Source organism: Pseudoliparis swirei, chromosome 19, assembly GCF_029220125.1.
Source record: "Pseudoliparis swirei isolate HS2019 ecotype Mariana Trench chromosome 19, NWPU_hadal_v1, whole genome shotgun sequence".
Lineage (NCBI taxonomy): Eukaryota > Metazoa > Chordata > Actinopteri > Perciformes > Liparidae > Pseudoliparis > Pseudoliparis swirei.
Window position 1 is genome coordinate 10,000,473 of NC_079406.1, and position 21,782 is coordinate 10,022,254.

Genomic DNA, 21,782 nt, shown 5'->3' on the forward strand with positions numbered 1-21,782 from the left:
ACGGGTTTGCCTCCTACTTCCCAAAATAAATACTGTTCCTTCCATCTTTCCTGAAAGATGCGACCTTCAGTGTCAACCTTCCTCTTTTTTGAAAACGACATCTCGATCAGCACTACCGGGGCTGCTTCAGCTGAGGCGGGAAGAAGCAACAGACCAACTGACAGATTCCACCGAAAATGTAAAAAATTATATTAAAATAAATAAAAAAATTCTCCCCTTATCACCCGCGGGCCGGATGTGATGTACAGTCGGGCCGTAACCCTGGCACCACTGCTTTACGGTATAAGGATATACTGAAACTGGGCACTTCGCAAATGATGGAAAACAGGCTTCCGGACGCGCGTGAATTAAGTTATCAACATTTAATGGCAGGAAGTGTAAAACAAACATTCAAGGCCTCACGATCATGGTCTTCATCGGTCCCGGCTCCTCCGCCCTCGAGATCCCATGGGAAGAGAGCGCTATCTCTAATCCACAAAGTCTTAGACTCAAAATCAGCCAATCCTCACTCTGAAAGGTGAGTCCAGCCTTTAACACCTAGTGATTGGTTCAAAGTCCCGCTAGAACAATGGAGGGGTCGAATGTCACTGAACCCCGGGTCAAAACGTCACTTCCGGTCAAGTCATTAAACAAGTATTTTCACAATAAAAGTCCCGTCTATTATTGAAAGTTACTTCACGGATTTTAACCGGCTTCGTCAATCTGTAATACTAACATACAGTCACTCTCATGCAACATACATTAATTCTTTCCATTTACATTTGCATAGAGTAAACATTACCCCTATGCTTCATAATACATTAATAACAATATCAATATTCTCCCTAATATTTCCTATTATAATATCTTTCTATATGTATTAATTTAAAGCATAAGACCTCCGCACATGTTATCAAAATAAACTATTACAACCTAACAAAGGCCACCGTCATTTCCGATCTCCAGCATTTGGTATTCTTCTGGCTGGGACAGGCTCGATTTTCCGGGTGTGTTTACAAATGTGCCTCGGGTCCATTCTTCACAGTCCGGGTCTTTTATGGTTGGAAAGTACCGCTCAAACTCTTTTAATAGCAAAGACAGGTGATCAGGCACCAGCCGGTGAATGATGGCTCAGCCTCAGTCTCTTTCAAAAATCCTGTTCAATGTTTGAAACATGTCAAATATTCCCCTGTTCACTTGCCGTCTCCACAGTTGCAGCGACTTTATCAGAAAATTAGAAGACAGTTGTAATTCCTCCTGAAGTGACGGAGTTCATTGAGCAGGTTGATTATGTTTTAAGACTCATTCTTTGTCACTGAAATGTGCCGCCAGCAGAGCGGGTTCGGCGCGCGAGACTCGCCTGCAGTGATAAACCTGAACTTTAAGACTACAGATAACCTCTTTTGAATGCAGCTTTATTTTTAGGCTTTTCTTCTTCTTCTGTCTCTTCATTGGGCCTTTCCCCTCGCCAAAAAAGCTCTCCAAAGACGTTTGTTTTGTTTCACTAATTTTTGCTAGCTTGTGGGTTTGTTCTAGCTTGTGCGTTCGCTCGCTCTTTTTTTTCCCGCAAGACGTGACTTCTTAAGATGTGTCACGTATTTCGTGACCTCATGAGATCCTCAGACGGGTGTGTCCGGTCCTTTTTCAAAATAAAATATTTTCCGACTGATGTAAAAAAAATTACAACAAATCTTTTTTAATTCACATTTTCTGTGCAGCCCGGGGGTTGGGGACCGCTGGTCTATAGGATTTGTAGCTAGTTTTTACAACTCTCACTGTCTCCAGTCGAACCCAGCTCTCACTGAATCTGCTGGCACTCCCACGATCGAGGCCCTGGACCTTACGTTAGACCATCACACTTACCATGACCTAGAGGAGGTTTTTAGTTAACAGCAGGCCCAAACACTGCCCCCACAACAGCACCATCAACCTGCTACCAGGCTCCTCCTTACCCTCTAGTCGTCTCTTTAACCTTGTTCTCCCGGAAAGAGAGGCTACAGAGAGCTACATCCACGACTCCCTAGCAAACTATTTTATACGACCCTCTTCCTCCCCTGTTGGTGCTAGGATAGTTCTTTGACCTTGTAGTACCATATTGCCCTACTAGAGAGCTGCGCTCACTAAAGGCTACTTGTGATTGCTAAAGTCTTAAAAAGTAAGATGGGAGCCAGAGCCTTCAGTTATCAAGCTCCTCTTTTATGGAACAAACTTCCACCTTCAGGCCAAGAGGCAGACACAGTCACCTCATTTAACCCTCCTGTTACCTTTCGGGTCAATTTGACCCCATTCAATGTTTAATGTCGGTGTTCCTTGGGGTCAATTTAACCCCAGGCTGTTTTTCACTGCCAAACATATAAGAAATATCAACTTTTTTATATATTTAAAGGGCTATTTAGGTAGTCAACAAACAAACATAAAGTACCTCACACTTAAACTTGGGAAACAATATTAATTCTAATAATTTTCTGGAGGTTTTAATTGCTGGGGTCAAATTGACCCCGAGGGTAAAATATGTTAGTAAATGTAAAGGTAACAGGAGAGTTAAGAGTAGACTGAAGACTTTCCTCTTGAATAGCGCTTATAGTTAGGGCTGAATCAAGTTTGCCTTGGTACAGTCCCTAGATATGCTGCAATATGCTTATAGGTTGCTGGGGACAGTTTTAGGATACTGAAAGAGTATAGAAAAAGTCTGGATGGAGCCATGTGTTTGTGGAAGGAGTCTTAACAACAGGGATGCATTTTAAGAGTATTTATTTGAACATTAGCATTCCTGGTTGCCTTAAGGTCCAGCTGATGGCCATCATTCTGACGCCTATTCATACCTTAAGCCCACAGTCTGCCTCCAACAGTTTCTGTCAACCTCCGATACTCAGACAACCAATCTAACGTCTCACAAATGAGATTAGTACTTAGTCTCCATTCAGTGAGCTTAAAGCTCCCAGTTAGTCTTGTGTTCTCATGTACCGTCCCGCTGGCATGCTCTCCCCTTGCTCTTCAGCCTCCGAACAGACTGAACTTCGTGTGCCAACACGGCTGTTTTCCGCTTCTGGTTTCAGACTTTTCAGAATAAGAGCTTAAACAGGAAAACAGCCACAAGAAACGCACCTCTCCCATAATGAAACCATCTCATTCATACCATGAACATCCTATAGTTATGATAACAATAAAAAAATCATAAAATCAACGTCAGTTACAAATATAATACAGTGACCATACCTTCCTATACTTTTTAATACATTAATCGAAATATTCCTCCCTAATATCCACTATGAAAATCAGTGTTCTGTATGCATTATTTAAACCATAAGACTTCCTTATTTATATGTGCAAGTGTTTTTCAAATCTACTAATACCTAACAATACACTAAGCACCAATTTCCTCTTCTCTCTCTCTGTGGATGAATTTACATCTCTCCATCCAACCCTGTATCACAAAAATGACATTCCCCCAGAACTAAAATGTACAATTACGTTTGACCGAAACATATTTCTCTCCAGATTACGTTTGTATTTGATGTATTACAAATACGTCTCTAATCAACGTATTGTCACGTCACGGGCTGTCGCTAGCGCCGGCGAGGGTGGGGCAGTGCAAGGGAGGAGTAAAAATAGGCAAAATTGATAGGTTTAAAAATGAAGGGGAATGTTTATTCATCAAACAAATAACGAAATAATAATTCTTCAACAAAAAGCGTCCCGTGGGAAAAAAAGGTTCTTTAAACCAAAAACTAATCGTAACAACGACTGAGTGACAAAGTCCTTCTCTTGTTAGTCAGCTTGGGTCTTGTCCTCGGCCTATATGACCTTTATCGCCTGCAGTGCCGCTGCTAGCCATTTTGGTGGCCTAAGCATAATTCCTTAATTTACCTAATGGATGTATAACCTCTATTATAATAATAATAATAATTCTGACTTCTATAGCGCTTTTCTAAATACTCAAAGATGCTTTACAGGGAACAAGAGACAAACAGAACAAATAAAAACATAATACAGACAAGACGAACAAACAGGAACAGTAACATAAAGAAAGGAAAACAAACTGGGGAAGCTGTATGAGTCGTATCAGGATAAGGAATTAGCAGGTGAAAGCGAGTTGGAAGAGGTGTGTTTTGAGGGCTTGCTTAAATAATGGTAGGGTGGGAGCCTGACGGATGTGGATGGGGAGAGCGTTCCAGAGGGGGGGTGCAGCTGCCGAGAAGGCCTGGTCACCCCAGGTCCAGCGCTTGGTCCTGATGATCTTCAGAGTGTTTGTGCCGGCGGACCTGAGGCAACGGGTTGGAGCATGGAGGGGGAGGAGATCTGAAAGATAGGGTGGGGCCAGCTTGTTTAGGGCTTTGTATGTGATCAGTCGTAGCTTGAAGTCTATCCTGTACTTGACCGGGAGCCAGTGTAGGTGGTGTAGGACCGGGGTGATGTGTTCATAGCGTCGGGTGGAGATGAGCAGACGGGCGGCAGAGTTCTGGACACATTGAAGATTATTGATGATTTTGTTGGGGAAGCCGTAGAGGATGCTGTTGCAGTAATCAAGTCTTGATGTTATGAGGGCGTGGATGAGGATTTCAATGGTGGCAGGCGACCGGGAGGGCCGGAGTCGTGCGATGTTCCTGAGATGAAAGAAGGCTGTTTTGGTGACGTGGTTGGCATGGGGGAGAAAAGAGAGGGTGGGGTCAAGGATGATGCCGAGGTTGAGGACCTGGGTGGAGGGGGTGACGATGGAGCCATCGATATTGAGAGAGATGGTCTGGGCGGAGCGGGTGAGGGAGTTTGGGCCGATTATGAGTATTTCTGATTTGTTGCAGTTGAGTTTGAGAAAGTTCTGTTGCATCCATGATTTTATTTCGGTTAGACAGGTGGTGAGAGTGGAGTGGGTGACTGAGGTGATGGTCTTGGATGATAGGTAGAGTTGGGTGTCGTCGGCATAGCAGTGGAAATTGAGACCATGACGACGAATAACTTGTCCAAGGGGAAGGATGTAGATGATGAAGAGGAGGGGACCGAGCACGGACCCTTGAGGGACACTGTGAGAGACAGTGGAGGTGGAGGAGTTACAGTTGTTTATGGCAATGAATTGATCTCGGTCTGAGAGATATGAGGTGAACCAGGAGAGGGCGGGGCCAGTTATGCCAACGGAGTGATGGAGATGTGAGAGGAGGATGGAATGGTTGATGGTGTCAAAGGCGGCACTGAGGTCTAGGAGGATGAGGATGGTGAGGAAGCCAGAGTCAGCAGAGAGAAGTATGTCATTTGTGATTTTTAGTAGGGCGGTTTCATTGCTGTGTTTGGAGCGGAAGCCGGATTGGAAAGGTTCGTAGAGATTATGGAGATTGAGGTGGGATTTTAATTGAGATGCAACATGTCTTTCAAGGATTTTGGACATGTAGGGGATGTTGGAGATTGGACGGATGTTGTCGGGGTCAAGACCAGGTTTTTTCAGCACGGGGGTGACAGCAGCGAGTTTAAGTGTGTGTGTGTGTGTGGGGGGGGGGGGGGTATAAGACCAGAGGAGAGTGAGGAGTTGATGATGTTTGTGATGAGAAGGGAGAGTGAGGGGAGGCAGGCCTTGACTAAGGAAGAGGGGATGGGGTCGAGGGCGCAGGTGGAGGTTTTCATGCTGGACACAATGGTAGAGAGGTCAGTTTTAGTGATTGGACTGAAGGAAGAGAGTGAGTTGATTGAAGGTGGGGGAGGGTCATGTTGAGGGCTGGGGGAGAGGTAGTGGAGGAGGAGGAGGCAGCCAGCTGGTTGTGTATTTGGATGATTTTGTTGTCGAAGAAGGATAGAAATGAGTTGCATTTGCTGGTGGTGGAGATGGTGTCTATGGGTTTGAGGAGTTTGTTGATGGTGGAGAACAGCATTTTGGGGTTGTTGGAGCCGGATTGGATGATGGAAGAGTAATGAAAGGAGCGAGCGGCGTTGAGGGCATCTTTGTATTGTTGTTGGTGGAGTTTGAAGGCATCCAGGTAAACAGAGAGTCCAGTTTTTTTTTTAAGTCGTTCCAGTCGACGGCCCTGTTTTTTTGAAGTGGCGGAGTTGGTCAGTGTACCAGGGGGCAGAATGGTTGAAGGAGACAAGCTTGTTTTTTTTGGGGCCGATAAGGTCAAGACAGGTGGAGAGTGCATGATTATAGTAATTGACCAGGGCAGTGGGGGAGGCAGTCGGAATAGGGGCAGAGGCAGAGACGATAGCAGACAAGGAGGAGGAGAGCGAGGGGAGGTTGATGGATTTAATGTTCCGGAATGTAATGGTGGCACTCTGCTTCACACGGAGGATGGGGATGTCAATGTCCAGGGTGATAGCCAGGTGGTCGGAGATGGTGAGGTCAATGCTGGTGAGATAGGAGATGGTAATGCCGGAGGTGCAGACCAGGTCTAGCGTATGTCCTTTTTTATGGGTGGGAAAGTCGACATGTTGGGTGATGTTGAAAGTGTTGAAGATGTCCAGGAGTTCTTTGGTGCTTGTGGAGTCAGGAGAGTCAACGTGTATGTTAAAGTCACCGAGTAGCAGGATGGATGGAGAGATGGCGCAGAGTTGTGTGAGGAATTCAGATAGTTCAGAGGGGAAAGCAGGGTTAGGTTTAGGGGGTCGATAAATGGCTGCAGTAATCAGGGGTTTGGGACCAGAAAGTTTAAAAATAAGGTGTTTGAACGAGGATGGAGCCGGGATGGTTATTGCAGTTGTGTTGATGTCATTTCGCATAATTGTGGCTATTCCACCACCACGCCCATGGAGGCGTGGCTTGTCAATGTATGAATATCCAGGGGGAGTGGTTTGATTTAATGAGAAGTAGTCTTGTGGGGTTTGCCATGTTTCAGTTAAACAGAGAAAGTCCCGATTATTGTCCGTGATGAATTTGTTGAGTAAGAGGCCCTTGTTGTTGATGGAACAGAGGTTGAACCTTGAGGTGTGGGTGAATTTTGACATACTGGGATGCTTTGGAAAGTGGGCGGAGCCAGGCAGCGCGCTCGTTCAGGTTGTTGTGGTGGGGACATGCAGTAGTTGCGGAGATGCGATGTGCGGACCAGAGGGAGGGGATGAAATGAGTGGAGCGATCAGGCAGGGAATAAATAAACTTTCTACGGGAGGCTCTGTGGATGTAACGGCGACGGCGGAGGAGTCCAAGTGCTGTGATGGCTGCAATGAACGGAGTAGCAGAGCAGTTGTTTAGTTTGAGGAGTTGTGAGGAGGAGTATTGTAGAGTCATGGTAGCCGGGGTGGTTGAAGTGGAAGTGGTAGGTGAGAGGCTGGCTCGTTAGTAGCCGGCGGCTAGCGGGAGACTGGCGGCCAGCCGGCTAGTTGTCCAGGGAGGAGGTATGAGGTGGAGAGCAGGAGAAGTGGCCGGCACGATCCGCAGCAGGCAGGCCGTCGGAGCTGAACCGCTGGGGCCGACCCCAGCGGTTTAGCTCCGACGGCCTGAGTATCCGCAGGAGTATCCGGTAGGAAGCCGGCAAGTTCGCGGGTAGCCGTCAGCTAGCGGGAGACAGCTAGCTAGTAAGCCAGCTGTTCGTGGCAGTGGAGAGCAGGTGCGACAGGTAGCTAGCAAACAAACAAAAAGACATAGCGTGGGTGTGAATTGGGAGAAGGTAAAACAAATAAAACAAAAAACGGACCGGCGTTAAATTCGCCAGCGTCCCCCTCTGTAGACCGGAAACCATAAATGATTAAAAAAGCCTAGCCTCCTGAACAATCCTATCCGTTGAAATCTCTGTAATCTAAACCGAAACTATGGCGGACCAAAGTCAAATCTCCCTTCAGTCGCTAATGGCCGCCATCATGCAATGCAAAACGGACTTAATATCGCGACTTGATGCCTCCACTAAAACCATGAAAAAGGCAGTGGGAGAGGTCAACAACAAGGTGGAAATGTTGGGTGAGGAAATTACTGAAGTGCAACAAAGAGTCAGCTGCAACGAAGACAACATTGAGGACTTAAAAATCCGCATCAGTCACATTGAAAAAGAAAACGGCTTCCTGAAACAAGGCGGACTCAAAGGAGAACTACAGCAGACATTCCAACATCCGTATCGTTAAAGTTCCAGAGAAAGCCGAAGGCCAGGATATTATTGGGTTTGTGCAGCAGCTGATCCTCCACCTCTTCAGAGACAATGTTGTTATTTTGAATGTGTATGCCCCACCATACTCACCACAATACTTTTTGACCATGCTTGCTGAACTGACCTCTGCTTATCCATGTCCAAATAACATTATTGGGGGAGATTGGAACTATATCTTAAATTCAAGTCTAGACAGGTCCCCCCAGGCTAAAAGTCTCAGCCAGAGGCTAGATTACTTCCTTATTCCACGCACATAAGCATCCACAGTTCTAAATTCTAGGATTGGCTCAATTCACATCTCAGACCACGCCCTGATTACTCTCATTTTAACTTTGCAAAGCCCGGTACATAACTAGATGGCAATGTAATAAGGCCATATTATCAGACCCAGAATGCTGCGACTACATCAGGAAAGAGCTTTCAGTGTTTTTGGAAATCAATGACAATGACTCTGTAAATCCCTTAATACTCTGGGAAACTACTAAAACATATTTGAGGGGGCTAATTATTTCATTTTGTAGTGGAAAGAAAATGTTATCTGAACAGAAAAACCTGGAGGCAGAATTACTGTTGTGAACAGAAACACAAACAATATTCAACTAAAGAAAACTACGAAAAAATACTTTAATAACCCAACAAGTTGAGAAAGTATTATTTTCTAAAAAGCAAAAGCTGTATGAATATGGAAATAAACCAGGTATTTTACTTTCAAAACTTTTAAGATATCAAAATAACCATAATTCGGTCTCTTGTCTGAAAGACTCGAACGGAATACGTTGTTTTAAGTCAGTGGAAATTAATACCATATTTACAAATTGTTATAAATTATTATATACATCACAAACGCATAAAGTGACTACCACAAGCTTATGAGCAACAACAACAGTCTATAAATAAACCAATTACAATGGCAGAGATACAGGAAGCTATCAATGACATCCCCTCTGGAAAAGCAGTTGGTCCAGATGGCTTTCCTCCTAAAATATATAAAGAATTTAAAGATATTTTCACCCCACTGTTAAGTTAAATGTATGAATACTGCTTCTCGAATAAAAAAAACTACATGAATCAATACAGACGGCTGCAATTATCTTAATACCAAAGCAAGAGAAAAACCCAGAAGAACCTTCTTCATATAGACCGATCAGTTTGCAATGTGTGGAAAACTAAATATTGGCCAAACTCTTTGCAAAAAGACAAGACCCTATCCTCCCCACCATCATTGGGCATGACCAAACAGGATTTGTGCAGGGTCGTCATTCTTATACTAATGTGAGGCGTTTATTGGGGGTCATTCAACATGCCAAAAATAACCCTCTAGATCTACGGTGGTCTCCTTGGATGCTGAGAAAGCGTTCGATCGTATCGAATGGAGATACATGTTTAATGCCTTGGAAATTTTTTCCCTGAGATACATTTATAAGCTGGGTAAAATTACTGTACACCTCTACACAAGCAATGGTTATGGCAAACGGTCTCACTTCACCCCGGTTCAATCTTGGGCGTGGCACTCGTCAAGGTTGTCCACTGTCCCCACTTCTGTTTACAACTGTCATTGAACCTCTGGCCGAGGCTATTCTCATACATCCACTTATTAAAAGGCATTAACAGTGGGACAATGGAGCACATTATTTCACTGTATGCAGATGATATACTGCTATTTCTCCATAAACCTAAACAATCCATTCCCTCTGTGCTCGAATTAATCAGTTAATTTGGTAGTTTCTCTGGCTATAAAATCAATGTGGGTAAATCAACTGCCCTACCACTTGGAAGCAGTAGAGACCCGGACAACAGTATAATATCCCCATTTAATCTATCTTTCAATGGCTTTAAATACCTGGGAATCCACGTCTGCTACAAATTGGAAGACCTGGTGAAGATGAATCTGACTCCTATCCCTAAACAGATTAAACTGGATTTACTTAGATGGCTGCCGCTCCCAATTTCTTGGCTGGGATGCATAGCTGTTATTTAAATGAATATACTCCCTAGAATGTTGTACCCCTTGCAAATGATACCTAATGACATTCCAAATAACTTTTATAGATTTGCATAAAACCTTATCTAAATTTTATTTGGAAAAATAAATGCCCTAAAATAAGATTAGAGAAACTCCAACTGTCCGTTAGCCTCCTCTCATAGCTGCTACCTGCAAAGGTTGTATTGCATGTTACAGTGATAATTATATAATTATTATACATAGTAATTCATAATTATGAGATAGTAATTCATAATTATGAGATGCTAAATGGATCTTAATTTAGTCATCGCAGTACCAGAATGGGTTTCCATACTGCTGCTTGTTGGTGATAAATATACAAATAATAATAATAAAACGCTGCATTTCACTGGTGTTTATCTGTAACCAGAGAATAAAATCAGAGCAATGTGTGTTTGGGTGTGTGTAGTTGTGTGTGTGTGTTGCCATAACCATGTCAGTTTGGACTCAGGAGCCTTGACACAATAATAAGCCCATCCTCCTCCCAAAGGCCCCCAGTTATAATAGAATTCACTGATCCAAATATTGAAATACAGTCGGTACCTCAGAGATAACAAGGGGGTGTGGTAGGATAAACAGAAGGCACGGTGTGTGTGGTTCTACTAAGTGAATGGATAAAGAGACAGAGTGTAAAGAGACAGTAAGTGTGTGTATCTACTTCAGTGGTTATGAAATTGGGGTGCATCAAGGCACTCCAGAGGGTATGTGAGATTTCTCAAACATATATATTTAAAATTAGCATCCATTAAAAAATCCTTTACAAATAGTTGTTTAAAAAATATTCAATGAAATAAAAGTAAGTTTATAAGCAGAATTTCATATATTCTATATGAAATCAGACACCGTTACAGCCCTGTGTATTACATCTTTGTAGGGGGAAACAGGGGGTAGATCACGGAAAAAAGGTTGAGAACCACTGGTCTACCTTTGCATGCCTGTCTTCGCATGTGTACCCAAGAGACTGTTTGTCAGCGTTACAAATGACTACCCTATGAATTAGAAATGATGCCTAAACCAATGGAGACAGCCAGGAAAGAAGTCAGAAGCGGAAGGTTCAAAACGATAATGCTTCAATTAAAATATTCATTAAGACTACCCCATCTGTGACAAATGACTAGCTGTTACTAGTCATTGTTCCAAAATACACACTTACTACCCGAGTCACAATGACAGCGCAATTCTTCTTTATTTTGTTGACAGAAATCTATCAAAAAGAGATTTGGAACTGAAATCAGCAAATCTCCATATGCTCTAAAGTGTATGTCAGATTGTAAACTGACCGTAAGTAGGAAAATAAATGACTTCATACAGTTATCACTGCTTCACACGTTCTCTGTGTTTTTTGAGGTACTTTGTAGCTGTCATATTTGTTTGATCTCCACTCCCAACACAAAGAATGTCTTCTATGTATCTCCTTTTTTCTCCCACAAAGTAGGAGACCTTGAAAATGAGATTGTATGGTAAAATATATTATTATATTTAATTTCATTGTTTATTTTACAGGCACAATGCACATCAATCAACAGTACCACTGTAAGTGAGCCAGAGTTTGCCAGAGAGGCTAATTTTCAAGGCAGCCATACATATAGATATTTGGAAACGATTACACCGTTTCCAAATATCTATATATGTTTTTTCCCCCCAAATCATTATTTGTAATGTAATTAATGAGTTTGCTGCATCTGTCTGTATCAGAATGACTGAAAGTGTCTCTACCATCCTCATAATGTATCTGACCCATGGTAAATGAGCTTGATAAATAGTTCCAGCTATTGGAACTGAACAAGCAGAATTTGGTGCTTTTGATACAATTAATTTGCATCATTAAAAAGCACCAATTGAGACAGAATAAGGAAACATATATATTGGTCATTAGAAACAACATGATTGACAAAGTCATGAAAGATTGAAATTGTATAATAATGCTCCTGTGAAATATGACAAAAAGTATACACGCCAGTTGAAAGGATTCAGGTTAAAGCATCATGAACTGCGAACAAACAATGCTATGAGGATCAGCAGAGATTATATCATCACTGGCTAAAAACTCAATCTGTGCTTTCCCAGTTCAGACTTCCATCTCAGCTGCACTGTGAAGTTACACAACTCATCCGTCTTGAAAGTCAAGCATACAAAAGGTAAATATCCCATTTAAATGTTAATTAAGTTTCACCCATCTACTCAGTCATCCGTGACAAATTGCTTGGTTGGCGCTGAGCTTGATTCAACATATTCTTCTGCAGTTCCCTTACTCATCATGTGTTACAATGTGCACAACAGACAGAGTCCCACTTCTTTCTGGATTTTCTATCTGTGTCAAGGCAAAAAGTTTCCATTTGTACTTCAATATCTTTAAGGAAACACGGCTCTCTGCAGCATTCATATCTTTGAATACACACGGAGGAAATGTGGCATCGTGAACCCTCTTTGATGCGTTCAGAGAGGGTTGATGCTGCTTTCTAAACGGGATTTAAATGTGGTTATGTCACAGTAACCTATTAAATATTATCCATCACATTGTTGTAATCTGCAGTAAATTCAGGATGACATGAAGCTAGAATCCTTAAGAGTTCAGTTCTGATTGATCTGGTGACATCCACGGGTACAGCTGGGAAAAGCAAGTAGGCTAAAGTTTAATACTGCAGGTGTCAGAACGGTGGAGGCAGAAGATGCTCTTTGAGCAGCTGTTTGGTGTGAAATACAACAGGAGAGCAACTGGTGTTTGTAATGCAGCCAAACAAACTATTTTATAAATAAAGAAGTCAGTTTATAATTGGCTTTTCCTCCTCTTGCCACGAGCTGATTTCATGCCGCAAATGGCACACATTAAAGCTGAGGCATTGGAGATGTGCAGCCTGTCGCCTGCAGCTCTCCCTCTAACAGCTCAGTGTGGCTGCTGCTTGCTGTTACATTACTCCCTGAAATGTTTTAAAATGTTGAAAATGACAGCTGTCTTATTCTGTAGAAACATTTATGATGAGCGCTCACGTCGGAGAACAATGTATTGCATTTCCTCTGACTTGTTCAGGCATGAACCAGCAGGGTAACAGTAAACAGGGAGGCTGCTATGAATTCATAATACATGCATGGATTGTGAATTGATGAGCCCCCGGGATTAGATGCTCGATGTCATCTCATTTATCATGGCAGTGTCATCATTGCTTCTGCACTGTGACATTATAGAAGTGAGGATGTTTTCTAAACCAGTTCACTCTCTAAAAATAGTGCCAGTATTCACATTACTCAGCGTATCTGGTTTAGGGTGAATGCCGGCTGCTCACATCCATAATTTATAGCAAAACCTACAAAAAAGAATGCGGCACAATTCATAGATGTCCCACAATTTCTTTTTGTATGTCATCCCGGTAATCATGAATAAAGCACGCAAAATCCTACAACTGGTGGACAGGAAGTGGATGGGTCCAACACACGTCAATCTTTAAACTAGGAGACTCCATGTGAAACCAAAAACTAAGCAGTTTTGTATCAAACATATCAAAATAGTTTTGTTGCCTGAACCGGAAGCCGTGAAGATGGAAGTTTACTTTGAAGACACCAGGTGCATGCTACAAGCAGAAAATGCAACGCGTTGCAGGCTTCCGTAGAATAACTCACAAAAACTTCTTTCCCTTGAAAGGTTTTTTTCTGAGTTTTTCGTAATTCGATGTGAGGTCTGGGGACAGGGATGTCGTATGTGGAGGGCGTAGGTTTGGTCTCAGCATTAGTAGGGACACTGCCAGCCTCCCTCCCCTCGCCATATAAAAAAAATCTAGTTGATATTATGGTGAACAGGCAAACTTTGTTTTCGCCATTGCACTTTGTATTTGGATGTCAACTGGCATTTTCTCCAATGCATTTGTTGTTACAGCATAATGGTGTGCTTTACTGGCTTAATGAGGATTAAAGCTTTCAATGGCATGTTACCAATCACTAAAACCAATTTAAGCAGAATGCTGGGTCATTCTTTTTTTCCAGAGTGGTCTTTTTGATGGTGTATGCTTTGGCACTCAAAAGAAAGTACCCTTTTCAATGTAAGGATATAATGCAGCCACAGATACTGACTATACCACTTTGCCTGAAACCGTAACTTCTTGTGATTCAATTCAATTCAGTTTATTTGTATAGCCCAATTTCACAAATTACAAATTTGTCTCGGAGTGCTTTACAATCTGTACACATACATCCCTGCCCCAAAACCTCACATCGGACCAGGAAAAACCCCAATAACCTTCAGGGAAAAAGGAAAAAAAGGAGGAGAGCAACAGAGGAGGATCCTCCTAGGATGGACAGATGCAATAGATGTAATGTGTACAGAAGGACAGATTTAGAGTTAAAATTCAATGAATATGACAAGTGTATAGTTCATAGTAGGCATATTCCACGATGGAGACCTCCACGATCCATCAGATGGCGTGGAGGAGGAGGGCGGAGTCTCAACAGGACAGTGGCGTAGTCATGAGCAGGAATTCAGACGATCCATCAGGCAGATAGGATCTCATGCCGTCCGGGGTCCGACCCATGAGACGTAAAGTCAAGGACTTCCGGGAGAAAGCAGAGTTAGTAACGTGTGATTGAGAGATGAAAATTCATCCTTAAGAGAGAAAAAGAGGAGATAGGTACTCAGTGCATCCTAAAACGTCCGGCAGCTATAAGCCTATAGCAGCATATCAAGGCTGGACCAGGGCAAGATTCAGCCCTAACTATAAGCTCTGTCAGGAAGGTCTTAAGTCAGTCTACTGTGTGTCTGCCTCCCGGACTGAAATTGGAAGCTGGTTCCATAAAAGAGGAGCTTGATAACTAAAGGCTCTGGCTCCCATTCTACTTTTTAGTAGTAGAATGAAGTTGCTCTACTCTGATACGTTTTGGATCAGGCTGGTAAAGTTCCCCATATCCAAGACACTGCTACACTCACTTACTTGACGGTCACTGTCGCTCAAACTGACTGTTCCCTAAAGAGCAAAGAAAACTTAGCCTATAGTCTGCACATGAATAGGCTGAGACTATACAGTTACAGGGATGTCTATATGTACAGATTATAAAGCACTCTGAGACAAATTAGTATTTTGTGAAAATGGACGATACAAATAAACTAAATTGAATGTTTTAACATCATAATAATTAACATAAAGTATATATATATATATATATATTAGGGCTGTCAGCGTTAACGCATTAATCTATGCGATTAATTTGGCCGCGTTAACGCACTAAAATATTTTAACGCAATTAACGCAACTTTGTTTACTTCCGGTGTGCGTTGACTCGACACAAAAATGCTGCGCGCCTGCAGTCAGTTGGCTAGGAGAGACGGAGACGGTAGTTAATGATGGAGAAAGCTGAGGTATTGATGGGCGGAAAGTTTCACTTTAAGAGGCAAAGTGACGGAACAATCGTCAAAACCAAAGTAGTGTGTAGCATTTGTCAAGCTGAATTAAGCTACCATAGAAGCAACTCGTCTTTAACGTATCACCTTAAAGCTAAGCACCCAACCGAAAGCAGGCTCATGCTAGATGATCGCCAACGCACACTGCACGACTTTTCTAGAAAAATAACTAGACCGGTATGTGAAAAGGTTACCAACGCGTTGGCAGTTTGGGTTGCCCGTGACTGTCGGCCCATCAGCATAGTTGAGGACGGTGGGCTGACTGAGGTAATTCGAATTGCTTCAGGGGACAATTCGTACAATTTACCATCGAGGGGCACCATTGTGTCTCGCATACGTTCATTGTATGACGGCGAGAGAGAAAAAAAAATGCAGCTCCTCGAGCAAACTACCAGCGTCGCCCTTACTGGTGACCACTGGACGTCAGTCAGCAATGACAACTACCAGGGTGTCACAGTTCATTTTATTGACAATGAATGGAAACTAAGATCTTTTGCATTAGAAGTAAATAAAACAGAGGCGCGACATACAGCGGAGAACTGTGCAGAGGAATTCCTCGCCGTGTCAAAAAGATGGGAGATAAAAGGTAAACTGACCACTTTAAGCACTGATAGTGCCCGTAACATGTTGGCAGCTGCTAGGCTGCTTCCATTTCAGCATCTACCCTGCGCGGCACACAGTCTGCAACGGACCATCACTGTTGCCCTAAAAGACAGTGGTTTTGAGAACGTCCTGGCTAAATGTCGGAAGATTGTTGGGCACTTTAAACACAGCCCGTCAAATGATCGAGAGTTGAAAGCACAGCAAACTGCACAAGGACAGCAGGAAGAGTCGCTAGTTCAAGATGTTGCCACCCGGTGGAATTCTGCCTTGGAGATGATCAAACGGATTCAGCGAAACAAGGGTCCGCTTGCTGCCACCCTGGCTCAGCACAAGACCAACATCTCCATGTTGACTGCACCGGAGCTGGCTAAACTGGAGAAGTTGGAGCAGCTACTTGAACCATGCAGGCAAGTCCACTCTTTCTGTCCTCTCATGTGCATTTTTTTTGTCTGCCTCGAACTGTGTGTTTGTGCGCGCGCGTGCACGTTAGTGTGTGTAGCAAGCAAAACCCTATTAAAAAGAACAGAATCTGAAATAAAAATGTATCTATCTATTTGGTCTATTTACAGACACGTTCTGTTCGTCTAACATCTGTGTGTCTATGCTATCTCTCTATATATCTCTGTCTGTCTGTCTCTATATCTGTCTGTCTGTCTATCTATCTAAGCCTACTTACTCTCTTCCTCTGCTAGTATTTTCTGCGTATGGCCTAAGCTACTCCTCTCCCTGACTTCTCTCATTCCATCTGTGTCTGCTCTCCCTTTCTTTTCGATAGGGCCTATATTTGTACTCTGTCGCCTTCTCTCTCGTCATCTCTCTCTCTCGTCATCTCTGTTTTTTGTGTGCATGTTTATATGTGTAGGGCTACTTATACTCGGTCTCTCAGTTTGTAGGCTATGTGTGTGCTCTCCCTCTGACAGTATTTTTCTTTGAGTGAGGCCTAAATTCTACTCTATGCTCCCTCTATCTCGCTCCACTTTTGCTTCCACTCTGCTAGTATTCTCTGTTTCCCCATCCTGTGTGTGTCAGAGTGATTGTTTTAAGGCCCTTATTAAAACATGCCTGCACCTTTTATTGCAGATATGTGACTGAACTACTGGGAGGAGAGCAGTACGTTTCCTGTTCAGTGGTCTTACCAGCCTTGTGCCACCTGTCCAGAGTGATGGAGTCATCGGATGATGATCCCATCTACGTGGTGAAATTCAAAGACACCTTTAATGCAGACCTTGCCATACGCAAAGACAATACAAATCTGAAGATGCTGAAAATTGCGACACTGTGTGACCCCAGGTTTAAGGACTTGAAGTGCCTCCCCAAAGAGGAAAGAGGTGAGGTGTGGGCTTTACTGCGCAACCTGATGCTCGAGGACAAAGGTGGGATGCGTTCTGGACCTGTGAGAAGAGAGACAGAGGATCCAAAAAAGCAGAGGAAGTCTTCTTTCTTGTTGGCCTCTGCTGATACAGATTCAGAAGAAGAAGAGGAGGAGTCCATTGACAAAGCTCTGGACCGTTACAGAGTGGAGCCAAAATTGCAGATGGGGGACTGTCCACTAACTTGGTGGTCAGGAAGGCAGCACACACATGAGAAGCTTGCAGGAATAGCAAAGAAACACCAGTCAACCCTAGCTACCACTGTGCCCTGTGAGCGGCTGTTCTCACTCTCGGGTCACATTGTCCAGAAGAGGAGAGCAGCTTTGGCTCCAGAAAATGTGAACATGCTTGTCTGTCTCAGCAATTGGCTGAAAGTCAAAGATGATTAGGCACAATTCAGTTTAAGTAGCAGATATCTTCCTGTTTACATTTTCACGTTTGTTTGCACTTTAGGTTTTTGCACTTTATTATAACATATTTGAATGTCAGTTCTGTTTACCAAGGCCACTTGTTCTGCTGTTGTGGTGTTCAATATTAAAGAGGACAGTACCAATGGTGTCTCAAATGTGTTTTTCACTGAAGAAACAATTGATCATACATGATAGTAAATACCTCGCTGGCAAGCGAGTGTCTGAAATACACGCTGTCTGAAGTGATTACTCGTTCATTTATAAGATTTAGTCTTTCTAAGAAAAAAAACCCGATTAATCGCGATTAATGGATTTCAAAATGTGCGATTAATTAGTTAATTTTTTTTAATCGATTGACAGCCCTAATATATATATATATAATATTCACACTGTCAGCCATGATAATACACTTCAACACAGAATCCATTTAAGACTTCACCAGAAGCCTTGATGGTCCAGCTGCTGCTTCTTCAACCTTCACTACATCTGCACTGGATTTCTGAGTTTCCTGAATGCATTTCAAAATAATGCCTTAATATATAAATGTAGACCTTTATGAGTAGTTTTTATATTCATTTAGAAAGCCATTCAGAATATGTAGGTAATAGGTTCAGGTTTAATGGAACAGCCTTGGGTTTTTTTATTCAACATCACATAATTCACAATCCAAAAGTGTTGACATGAGGTCAGATTCCCCAAACGTCCTTCAATGTCAGTGCTAATGCATGGTAATTATTTACAAAATGCCATAAGTAAGACCTCACCAGAAGCCTTGATGGTCCATCTGCTGCTTCCTCAACCTGCACTACATCTGCACTATATTTCTGATTTTCCTGAATGCATTTCAAAATTCTGCAGGTTTGCACTGCGTGGGTAGTTATCCTACTAACCTTACTAGCTAACGTTAACTAACAACGACTTGGTCTTCTTGATAGCTACTTATCCTCTGGGGGGTGAACAAAGTTCACATATCTCTTTTCTTTTTTGGTGGCATTTTTCTATCTACAAAGCACAAAAGGTTCAAAAATATCAATGCTGAGACCAAATAAAATACTAATATGAGTCTTTATTATTTCCTGGCGTATTTAGTAGCTTACCGTGACTACTGCCAGATTACTTTTTGCAAGTTACGATTCATGGTGTTTCTGACTGACACTTCAGCTAATTCACTAACAATGACCACGCTGGTAGCGATATGAGTTTGAACGGTTTATTGCAAAAGAGAGAAAAGGAAAAGGGGTCAAGGGGAAGTGATATGGGGATGAGGGATGGGGTCGAGGGGAACGGGATGATGGTCGAGGGGTAAGAGGTAAGGGAGGTAGAGGGGTTAGATGGGTGAGAGAGAAGGTCGGCGGGGTGAGACGGCAGGTGGGGGTTGTCTCCTCTTCGAGCTTCGGAGGCGGCCGAGCATCTTTATGACGTGGTCGGGTATTCCTTGGCTTGCGGAGGCGGTGCCGATGCAGAATGAATGGCACGAGTACGACGCGGGAGGTATGCCGGATCTGGCTAGGACCTGGCGGAAGTGGTGAAGGAACCAGGGCCGCGGGGTCCCCTTCCCCGTCTCAGTGATAAACAGGGGGTCTTGGGTTCGGCTCGTTGATCTCGAGTTTAGGTAGTCGCAGATGGGCTCGTACGGACTCAGGAACGATTCTTGACGGAAGAGGTAAACACGCTGAGGTGGACCGTGCTGGTTAGTCTTGCTGCGTTTGAGGAGATATGTGATGGTGTCGGGAGGATGGATGGAGACATCGGAAATGGTGGCGTGTAGCGACGGGTGGTGGACCGAGGTCGGAGTGGTAAACTCGGAGTAACGCAAGAAACCAAAAAACGCTAGCAGAAACATGGACTCTAGCGTTTTGTCCGTGAATGGAAACAGGTAGCTTGAACGAAGTGTCTGGATGCAGCGAGTGAGGAGGTCTGGAGTGAGAGGCAGGCGTTTAGGCGCCGAGATTGGTTCAGTGTTGCGAAGGCCTTTAAGGAGCATGACTATGTGCGAGTGGTTTGTGGCGGGACAGGGCGCCCCCTGAGGACAGTTTGGTGAGGAAATTGATTCCGCTTAGGTAGACTTTTATGGTAGCCGACCTGATGGTGCGGGAGTGGGCGTATGTGACGAAGTTTGTGAGGGTGAGGACGTCGAGTGATGGGAATGGCAAGCCGGCAAAGGCGTGAAAAGCTTTAAAGCTGTGCCATCCTGTGAGGTATGAAGACAGTGTTCGTGGTGCGATGCTATTGATGATGGCATCTTGGGAGGCGGAGATCAGGTGTCGTAGTTGAGGGGTCAGATGAAGATGGTGGCTGAAAACGGTGGGACCGGAGTCGGCTGGGGTTCTGAGGCTGATGCTAATCGTTTGAATTTCTGAAATGAGAAACGGGAGAGTGAATCGGCGATAAGGTTTTTGTGACCTGGGATGTGGGTGGCTCTGATGATGAACTGACACTGGGCTGAAATTAGGGTTAGTCTGCGCATGAACTGCATGATGTCTAGGCAGCGTGACCGCCCTTTGTTGATTATGTCAACTACTGCGCTGTTGTCGGTGTAAAAAGTTATTGTCTTTTTGGACCATTCATAACCCCCAAAGAATGGCTGCGATGACGATGGGATATAATTCTGAGATCGCGGAGGAGGGAGTCAAGGACGCAAATTCCACCGGTCAATCGGCTGAAAACCATTTGTTGCCGAAGAGGCCGCCGAAGCCTATTGAGGGTGCTGCGTCTGTGAAGAGCTGGATGTCTTCCGGTTTTGTTATGTGGTCATCATAGAAAAAGGAGATTCCATTCCACGTGCCATAGTTTAAGCTCTGTTTGGCATGCGTTGTCGAGTGTGACTTGTGTCTGGATGTTTTCGGCGGAAGCGGCGACTGAGAGAAGGTGGGACAAGAAGGAACGACCTTGGGGAATGATACGAATGGCGTAATTAAGGTGGCCTAGCAGTGAGAGGAGTTGGCGCTTGGTGCAGGTGGGGGTCAGGAGGAAATTGGAGACAAGGCAAATGCAGTTGATTTTTTCGAGGGGTAGAGACGCTTGGAATATGACCGAGTCGAGGGTGATGTCGAGGAATTCCAGTGACGTGCTGGGACCTGTGGTTTTCTCTGCAGGAAGGGGGACGCCGAGTTCCTGGAACAGGGAGGTCGGCATGGAGGCCGTGTGCCGGTGGAGAGAAAGGTGGATGACGTAGGGGAGTTTATGGACATTCGCTAGGACCCAACAGAGTGCCTCGGATAAGCAGTCAAAGATTTTGGGGCTGCTCTTGCACCCGAAGGTCAGGCGTACGGCAAAGTAGTAAGCGCCGTTCCAGGAGACGCCGAAGAGGTGCCAGTAATCAGGGTGGATGGGCATTATTTTAAAAGTGCTGGTGATGTCAGCTTTGGACAGCCAGGCGAATGAGGGATGTGGCATGGCCAATTGTTGTGTACTGCATGGAGTAGTCTGCGCTGGGGATGAGGCTGTTAATGCTTGGGGTGGAGGAGCCGCGAGGTGCTGAGAGGTCTAGAATTAGCCTCTTTTTGCCCGAATATTTTCTGGTAGCTATTCCGATGGGGCTTATTCTAACTATGGGGAAAGGTGGGCTGGTGAGTGGGCCGATCATGAATGAGTTTTTAACTTCCTGGGCTAAGAGTTTGGCAACTATGTCAGGCTCGGCAGTGGCTGACTGCAGGTTTTTGCACGTAAAGGAAGACTGTGGTACTGCGGATACGCCTGGGTAGAAACCGTGAGTGAGACCTTGTAAAAGATAACTCGTGAACTGGGGGTCTGGGTGTCCCTCCAGTGCGGAGGCTAGCGCGGGGATGTTAATCGGTGTCCCGAGGTACTTACAAAGCCTGTGTTTCAGAGGGTTATGGGGGCAGGTTGATTTTGTGTGAGCCCCGCCGCAGAAGGAGCAATCGACAGCTGGAGGCGCTGCATCCCAAGTCATTGAAATTGTTGTAGACCGTCTTCCCGCCCTGGTAGAGGATGGGTCTTCCTCTCCGGTCTGTGTCCTTGGGG

At 44.1% G+C, this 21,782-nt stretch overlaps 1 pseudogene; it reads right to left on the minus strand.

Moving 5' to 3' along the window:
* Positions 1-20,076: 20,076 nt before the first annotated feature.
* On the minus strand, positions 20,077-21,384 carry LOC130210131 (uncharacterized; annotated as a pseudogene).
* Positions 21,385-21,782: the final 398 nt, after the last annotated feature.